The 9,906-nt window shown below is 37.3% G+C and overlaps 1 protein-coding gene across 1 annotated transcript in view; it reads left to right on the top strand.

Annotated features, from left to right (window-relative positions):
* The first annotated feature begins 3,455 nt into the window (after positions 1 to 3,455).
* LOC108676526 (sodium-dependent phosphate transporter 1-B) overlaps positions 3,456 to 9,906 on the top strand; it is a 42,150-nt gene continuing 35,699 nt past the window's right edge. The window contains exon 1 of the mRNA XM_018164611.2: positions 3,456 to 3,575. The gene's annotated coding sequence lies outside the window, so the exon portion shown is untranslated. The remainder of the gene's footprint in view (positions 3,576 to 9,906) is intronic.

Here is a 9,906-nt window from a genome sequence, read left to right as displayed (position 1 = left end):
TGACGAGTGTTGAGAGAGATGTGCGCGGGCACGTATTTAGTATGTTTGTGTATTGTTTAAAGTAAATTTGATTGATGTGTGTTTGTTAATGTATTTTATATGTATATGTATTGTATATGTATATGTTTATTGGTTGTACGTCGTAGATTAGTAATGATTGGGGCTATGTTCGGTAATCTGGTTTTGACTATTTGCTCTTGTTTCGCACCGCGAACTGTTGTCCGGTTTTACTCGTTTTTGTTGTTCGCCTCTCCAATTTACAATTAGATAAAATCACTGCTTCTTCATAATACGTTATTCGAAAGCATCCGCTACCTCTGGGTGATGAATACATTTGGTTTGTGAAATGTGGTTTGTGATTGTTACGAACTGTCACTTTGTTGGGGGACGTTTATCTGACTCGCGATACGTTCTTAGCTAATGTAACGATGAAGTTACTATCTATTATAGAACTTCTACTGATGTTAACTACTTCAACTACTGATGTTAACCGTATCTAACAAAAGGCCTTCAGGTATAAATGATATTGACGAATCGTGAATTGTATCCAGAAATAAAAGTTTTAATTCAAATCATAATGGGACAAGTTAAAAGCACCTGCTGGAATCGTCCACTAGGTGAACAATGTTGCAGTTTCGTTCACATTTAGTCAAGTTTTTCTCATCCGATGTTACGTGGATCCGAAAATTAAGCTAAAATTATAATACTTTAATAAAATAATTTGACAAGTTCGTTTCGGGCCTTCTTTTCTGACGCGGAACTTTTGTTGGGAAAAAATAAATGCCAGCGAAATGGTTGAATAATGAAAAATCATAGTTTCGTTTTGAGGACATTTTTTTCTGTTTATAAGTACGATAAATATGTAATCCTTTTTGAATTAGGATCTATTGTTTTGTCTCTGCATTATCTTAACCTTTTAAGCCCGCTTAAGGTCTTCTTTAATAATCATTTATCATTTGTTAGAATATTATTGAATAATTCTAGTCTGGACGAAGCTAATATAGTTAGGGTAACTTAGTGCATTATCGCGCTGATATACTCAACTTTTACTTTGGTAGTATGAGCTACGAACTCTGATTTAAATTGAACTCGGTCACATACAGTAATAACATATATTGTATTGAAATTTTAAGTGCGTGGCTGTAATGAATTCATGAAATATTTCTAAAGCTATCATATGATGATATTTTTATCGTGCTAGCTTTAAGATTAGTTACTGAGTATTATGCAATATGTCTGCAATAATTTGTATGTGTATATGTTTCATTCACTGAACTAGCGTTCAGTAAATCTTCGTCTATAAATAATTTAAGCGAGATTAGTCTTTCAGTTAGCTCGGTAACATCCATAAAGCAACGCCTCATCTTCATTGTTATTTAACGATCGGCAGTTGATTCGATCCTCACACATGATTTAAAATTTCATCAATTTTACAGCTCAGAACTTACACTGCCCTCGAGTGCATCGTGAATTTTGAAGGAAGTGTCAGCGAGGAATGCATGTCCTTCGTTAGCCTTTGTTAAGGAGACGAGACCCGTTCAATTAGTTATTATGCTCTTTTCACTCTAATTGAAATTTGGATTGCGCTCAAACGAATTTTAGTCGATGTGTTGTCTTCAGCCTGTCCTGGGCATTATCAATAAAAGTAGTATTTGCCTGATCTCGTGCAAAGCGACAATACTGCCTGTATCATTTATTCCTCAGTATATATTGATTATTTAAGTGTTGAATCATTATATCTCGGCATCTCTCATATGAATATTTGCTCTTCTGAGTAGACGATGTTGTTCTCAAACATTTATTGAACGTGTTTCGAGCACTAAAATTCTGATCGTGCACCGAGTGTGCGCCTCACATATTTCTTAGATGCGACGTGTTTCAATTGTGTGTGCTGCTGAAAAGACGGGTTCACATTTTTTAAAGAAATCTACACCTAAGAAAGAAAAAGATACGGTCCTATTCCCATGTCACCCTTCACTGTATCATTTGTTTCTCTCTAGAACGCAGGATTGAACTAAGAATGTATTTTTGACTCGTGCCTTTTCGTCGCAAAATTTATAAGGTGACGGGACGGATGGCGCAGCCGTAGCTCACAAATTCAACTCTTAAGCCCTGGAGCGAACACCAAGCCTCAGCTATCAGCATGCAACAGCTTAAATCAGTCACAGAACTAGAAGTCATAGACTACGCTGAAGCAGCGCAATCCAGGCCAGCGGAACACTGCTTTAAAATAATAGCGCCGTAGGCCTTCGGTCAGTGCTTGGAAATGCTTACAAGTCGGTAATTAGCATTATTACAGAATGCCTAGCAATAATTAGCAGGCTGACATCTGGCGCAATGGCTTTAAGCAGTTTATTTAATAGGCTGCTGTGCTCGACAGCGATCTTACCCACGTAAATAAATATGAACTAAAGTGTCACAGGCGGGTCCGGAGCTGTGTGACCTCCGACAGACGCCTCACGCGGCGTGTGTACACAACTCGTGAACTTTGTGTTATAGGGTCGCTAGAGAACAGCATTTGATTGACGGCCTGAACTATGTAAATCTGTTAAATTATTGCCTGCGCAATGAAACAATGATGATAAATATTCGATTTGTCGTGGATTGATGTAAATAAATAATTGTTAACTGAAATATTTCATAGAGTTTCTTCAACGCCAGTACGGTAGCCACCCTCGTGCTTTACTACAGACCCTCCTAGAAATCGGTCAGCGCCAGCGTTTTCTGTTCCGGAAACGTTTTAATCTACTTGTTACCTATAAGGTTAAACTAATACTTATAATGCAACTGCAACGATTGTTCGCAGAAACCAAAGCCTCTCAATGCGTGAGCCACCGTAAATTAAAATACTCACGAGCCATTTGAAATGTATAGCATCCAATATGGGAAACTAGTATCGCTAACTGTCGCAACTTGATAACTCGTTTTAAACTTTCAGTACATTTATAAGTATGATGATATTTGACATTGACTGAAACTTGGGTAGGCAAACAGTTTCAATAAAAATTGTACTATACCGTCTGAAGTTTGATAATAATTCTAGTAATAATCTATTTGTGACTACGACGGCTGTCGTTCAAAGACAACAAATAACAAATAATTCCAAAGAGACGTCGCCTTACATCAGTTATATGTACATCTACATACGCTTCAAGTGCATCGCACATGAACTTTGGCTTTTGATAAACAATAACTAAATAGACACTAATATCACGTTGTCTTAGCAAATTAAAGAAACTGTAACGATTTTGTATCAAATAGTTTATTTTTTAACCATGGCGAGCTCATTGCCAGAGAACTTAAAAAACACATTTCTTTATTAAAGTTTTCGGTTCAGTTTACATTGACACATTTCCAACATCGGCCAACGAAATATCCAAGGTACATTAACTAGGACATGGATCGACACTGTCGAAGCCGCTAGAATGCCACCGAAGTTTCCAGTCCGTGGGACCGTCGCGCAGTGAGCACGTGTCAGTTGCCTCAGGCGCCATACGCCGGCACAACCAATCTTCTCATTATGAAGTGCCATCTCGTGAGCTCGTCAACATCTGAAGTGGCCAGCTAACACACAGGTGATGCCGTCTTTATTCTTTGGCTGAAATATATAACGATATTTAGTGCGTATTTCAAGCTATATGCCACGGCCTCAATCACCTGTTTGTAGCGAGAGGTTTTGGGAATAAATACTATAAATTTGATTGTGATGTACGTCAAACACTAAACTGGTCGGTAATGTTTGCATCAACCATCAAAGATGACCAACTGTTCATGCTGAATTTTGTTATAAATTGATTTGGTTGCTGATGAGTAAAATGCATCACGAAACGGGTATCATCATCGATCTATAACAGCAAGCTGCTGCTGCCAGATGAACAACGAGTCTACAATGAAAGCAAAATCCACTTAGTGATGCTCTGAAACTACTTTTCTACTCGTGCTAAATTTACGATCTGAAGAATAGTGGGGATATTTCTGTATATAGCAAGTCTATCTGAATATTGTTATATTTTTAATGTATCGAAAATACCTGCAGAGTAATCTTTTGTCATCGCGCCACCATTGATATTATGTTCATTAATAACTGGGTCAAGTGCCATTGCCACCTTGAATTGTTACGACCTGTTGCATTTTTAACAGTCTTTGGAAATTTATAAGTTCAATAAATGTAATGAAGAATGCGTTTTAATCTGTCGATTAAAATTAAGCTAACTGAGCTGCAAGAGTTTTCATTGAAGCCAGCGATGGCTTGGTTTCTTTTAAAAAATACAGTAACTACGGTAACTTGTGTGGCTGCTTTCAACTTTTGTAATATAGAAATAGTCGAAACTTCTAAGATTCCACACTACAGTCTATTTAGCAATCAATTTTTATTTAATGGTTAAACAAATTGTGTATGTCGTAACTATCACTCATTCGAAACACTGACTCGCATTTACGACTAGGCTGATTTAATGCAAGATTAGCGTAGCATTTCTACCCATCAAGCCATCATGATTTCTTTCCGTATTTTCGCGTAAGAATTACAATTATTCGATATGTAAATCTCGATAATCACTTGGTAAATCTCGATATTTACATGTAAATCTCGATAATCACTTGGTGATTTGGTACTTGGTAAAGATTAGCGTACCATATCTACCCATCATAATTTCTTTCCGTATTTTCGCGTCCATTATTAAAATTGTTCGACATGGAAATCTCGATAATCACTTGGTAAAGAAACTTAGAGATTTGAGGTAGTCCAGTGGTTACAGTTCAACGTACAGGGATTGTAGTAGATAAGTATAGGGTTCGATCCCAGCTCTGTGCCAATTTCTGGTCCGAATCGGCGAGAAGGCCGGGCGGTTAAGCAAGAAATTTTGGAGCACTGAGTTGCGTGTTCGAGACCGCAACATACTGTGAATGTTCTGCCATGTTAAGAATCGACGACAAGTATACGGCCTAATGAACGCTGAAAACGCTATATATTTTGTTATTGTCAAGACACTCTCGCTGTTTAAGATAACCAAAACCTCCATGAAAATGAATCGGGTTCGCTCAATTCGCATGGTAAATTTTGTATTTATTTTTCAATACTTATCATAACTCGTAATCGCTAGTCACAAGCGGTAGCATTCATAGAATACATCAAACAACGAATCATTCAACGCATCTTTGTGCGAAAAGATATTTCTGGGACTGTCGTATCTTTGGCAGCAGGAAAACGGCGGTCGTAAGTTTAGCGTTAAACTTTTTCCGAATTACCGCAATTATTATTTTATAAATTTGTTTAATTTCATTGAGGAGGCTTGGGCATTTAGAATGCAGTGGTTACCTTACGCCTATTGCTCTACTGTTACATACTTCTCTATAAATTTCCATCCTTTTTATTGAATTTATGAAGCCTTCCTTTATAGTTGTGTGTAACTTACAATACCCTTTTCAAATTCCTAGTTACAATATTTTAGAGCATTGTTTCCACTGTGTACAATTGTCTATGCTCTGCTTTGATGACTTAAATCGACGCTACTTGGCACGGTAGCGTTGAAATTTCATTGTGTATTTCATTTTGCATGCTGGGTTAGGTTATTCGATTCTTGATTTTTCATGATCCTTCGTAACGCCTCATAATGAAACCATGTAAAATTGTTGTACAATTAATAATAATCGCCCACATAAGCCGTTTAGCGATAAACGGGTAAATATATATTTCCTGTCAGAACGAGTTCAGTAGCTTCTGAGATATGCTGGAGATAAAGCAGGTTGTTCTGTAGTTGTCAGACAGGGCAAGATACCTCGTACAAACCACCGTCCATGTCCTCAAACTTTTACTTTGACCAGACAATTTAAATGAGTCAGCACGGCAAAGCGTGTTGCCTACCTCCTTGCTCAGCGATTTTATTCAAGAAATGCAGCGAATCAATACATAGCGTTACGTCGGTCCAGCCAGCAGCGAGAGAGCGAAAACGTTTACAGTTTGTACCAGACTCTTTCGCGAATTCTTGTAATAATTTTGATGTTCATGTTCGTTATGCTCTTTGCTTTATAAATTTTCGTAGTCGCTCCGCTTGGTGATTCTACATTCACCATTTAAGGGTAATGTAGCTACTGCGTTGGTACATGGAGGTACTGCTCGTCTCGTCAGCGTTATTGAATTAATACGAGTTTAAAGTTGAATGATCAGCTATTCTTTCCAGAAAACCTCTTGAACGCTGCAGATGAAATGCATGTCCATCGCCCATTATACGAAGATAAAAGATTGCGTAATCAACCCATGGAGAAAACCCATGCATCTCTGCGGTGCACTATCAGAGAGTACAGAGCGATGACTAAATAACTGTAAAATAACTTCATTTTAAATTGAAGCTCAATTCGAAATTTTATCGTTCATACAAATTGAAAATCATTGTTTTATAAAGAAATTCAACAAATTATTGAAGTCACGTATTTTGATTTTCATGAATGGATGAGAAATGCTATTTACATTTGGTGCGATCGATGAGAATCTACAATTAAGCCGTTATCTTCTAATTTCATAAGGGAATAATGTTATTTCAACTTGGAACAAGTTTAAATATGACAGCGGATTGATATATTTTGTTATTTTTATTTTGTTTTTCCCTCATTTATACGTGCTTACATATTTGACGTTTAAAAGACTTTCCTATCATTTAGACGAGCCATTTTATTTGAATCTGTACGAGTGTTGAAAACAAATTCAAAGTAAATAATAGCTGAATTGTGATCCTATCTTTTGCTAGAGGTAATTGCACGCTAGGTTAAACTTGGTCTAGTTGCACATGCATTCTCTTTCCTATTGATTGTTACTACAACTTGGAAATGCTTTTTATTTATATCTAATTGGACTCTCGTGCTTGCTAGTCGCTATTCCAGTGTGTGATCTACATTAGGTCTTAATGATTTGCGCCCCACAGTAATTCCGCAAGAGGCTGCGCAAAGTATCAGATTTTAATAAACAATATGCTTGAAAATTTTCGCATAGAAAGAATTGAAGTTATATAGATGCCCGTTTTCAATGAAAGCGTGCAAGTAACAGTCGCCTGTCAAATAATGCGCGATATTTTATTTACAGTTTGACGCTTTCTGTTACATGGCCACTCGGAAATTATTTTGTATTGGTGACATAATATTTTCGCAACAACATTTTGGCTTTGAACACTAGAATAATAACTAATGCGCGGAAGCAATTTTTAGCCCCGCAGGTGTCGATCACATTAACTTTCATCTTAGTCTTCCATAAAGTTAACCCGAAAGAAATTTTCGCTACGTTACTGCATGGAGAACTATACGTACGTACGTGCAGTGTAAAGCTGCGGTATCTCAGAACTATACTGTAGTGATCAACGAAATTTTTCAACTTCGACTCTCATTGAATATACTTGGGCCGTTTCAAATTTGAATTTTAGTTTTACTCAGATGGCGTATAGGTAAGAGACCGCGAATTAACTTCGCTGTAATGCTTTCTGTGAATGCCATAGTCGTTCACTAATAACTTGATAGTAGTATGTATTGTTGATTGTATCTGAACCATACCAGAGCAGGTACGGTTCAGATAATGTTCTACTGCAATGTACTATTGTAAGTGTGAATTTCCTGTGTTGCTATTCCACTGCCGTCAGATTTGGAAGAAGTGTTGAAAAGAAATTCAGCAGTGGCATCGGACCACATAGAGTATCTCGTTCCTTGCAGAAAGGCTTATATTTTAAAAGCCATTTCCAATGCTGCTGCTCCTGTGCTCTTATTTCTTGCGATTAAATTTACTTTATTATTCGTGTTAGTGTTATTTACAATTCATTCCTTTTATCATTTGTGTATCAGTATTGGGGAAAAAAGCTTCGAAAGTCAATTATTTAAATCTCGTTACGCAAGTTCATCCCATGCATTCAAACATGCATGTTCAAGTTCCAAGCATGCATGTTCAAGTTCATCCCAAATAGGGTTAAGAAGAATAGTCTCGATCAAGATCCGAAGTGTAGATTTCCCATTGACGAAAACAATAATTATTTGTGGTACCAAGAAATTTTTTGGCATAAAAGTGCACTTTTTTTAAAGAAAGATATGATGTGTCCCCTGACCGGACCTTCGTGAATGAATATGAAGTAATTCTCACCTAGCTGTGCCACGTCACAACGAACAATGCCAGTTTAGAGCTACGTAAAACTTCAGTGAAATTTCGGCTGTGCATGGATCTAACGCACAATAAATCACTGTGGGCTACACAGGAGTCCGTTACAAGGTGATATTTAGACACTAAAAGTATAAGTCTTAGACACCTGCCGGGACAGCTGCTATATATTTACGGCGCCTGGCTGTAATGGTGTATAAATGGCAGGTTCGCCCGGTACTCGTTGCTTGGGATCGATAATTAGATGCCTATTATCTCCGCAATTTTATAATTCTGCTTCCCTGAACTTTATTACTAAGAATACAATCAAACGTAGAGTAATTTACGACAGACCTGTTCAAACGAACAGTTGAGATAGAATTCTCACTTACCTCTTATTTTAAAATGTAAAAAAAAATAACTGATGATGAGTTTTTCGAATTTAATTTATTTATGCCAACTCAAAAGTCTAATGTTCACTTTTAAACCATCGCTTTCCTACAAGTGTTGCAATGCCTTACTTTACGAAGAGCTCCTACGCATTTACAGCCTCCGACTTCAAACACACTAAGACTTAAGTGCATTGTTACTATTCAAGTTTATTAAAACGCTTATTGCTATTTAATTTTTCGTAGCACTGCCGACCGCGGGTTGCATATGTGCCTTAGAAGTAACTTAAATATACCAAACAAACTAAGAACAACATAATTAATGAACCCTGTTTTCAATAACTAAAACCACTGAGACAGGAGAGGAAGCGGTATAATATCTTTGCATCGTTGCAGCTAATATAGGGCTCGGCTGAACTGTGGTATATATAGACTTCCAGTTGAGTCACAATTCACCGCGTAACTGCTACATCTTCATTAGTTCTATCATATCATTCAATACTAACTCGCAAAATGAAATTTGCTCACTCCTGAAGCTGCACTTCCAGTAAAATAGCAAAAACGTCCCGCAGTGCGGACAAATTTATTTACTTCTTTACCTTTTTCTACAAGTTGATAACTGCTAACCTTATTTTTGAAAAATTTATGCAGATTTGTGATGTTTGTGGCATTTGGGGAATCAAACCCCATGCAGGAGTGCTTGAGCAAATAGAAGCCAAATCTGGCTGTGACAATTTTTAGAATTCGCTGTCTCATTCGAAGCAACAGAGAGACAACGCACTCAATCCAGGCCCTCCCTGAACAAACTTACGACCATGCATGGGTTCAAGGAGGACCCAACACTTCCTTGTCGCTTGCTTGTTGTCTTAGTCTTTTTCCTTCCTGTTAACATATAATTCAATTCTTTGATTCATGACCTTTGTTGCTTCATTGTATCAATGATTCGACACATAACCTTGTGAACGAAAAACACCCATTCGGAAACAATGCATGTCCTTCCGGTTAGGCGTAAAAGAGAAGTGTAAGGTAAAATGCTCATTCGGACGAGTCTTTTACCATTTACATCAGTGCATGCAATGTCAATAAATTTCTTCCTCCTTAGGAGAAATTATGTGGCTCTGACAGTATTTTATTCATCCAGATTCGAATAAAATGACTGAGATCACGGCACTGTACTCAGTTGACGTACAAGTGCGCGATTAGCCTCCACTGAAAAGCTGATGTTATCGTGTAGTGTAGACGTAAAAAAAATTGAACTGTCATGAAACTCGTTCATTCCCAGCTTATGGTTTTTTTGCGCATTCGTTAAATTCAAATTCCAATGAATTAAACTGAATTATTTTAACACCCGAGATTCCATACTACAAGCAAACAACAAGCTGGGCCAGGAAATCGGAATAACTAAATAAA

The sequence above is a fragment of the Hyalella azteca genome, unplaced genomic scaffold, assembly GCF_000764305.2.
Source record: "Hyalella azteca isolate HAZT.00-mixed unplaced genomic scaffold, Hazt_2.0.2 contig104, whole genome shotgun sequence".
NCBI classification, from domain to species: domain Eukaryota; kingdom Metazoa; phylum Arthropoda; class Malacostraca; order Amphipoda; family Hyalellidae; genus Hyalella; species Hyalella azteca.
This window is presented reverse-complemented; position numbering and strand designations above follow the sequence as displayed.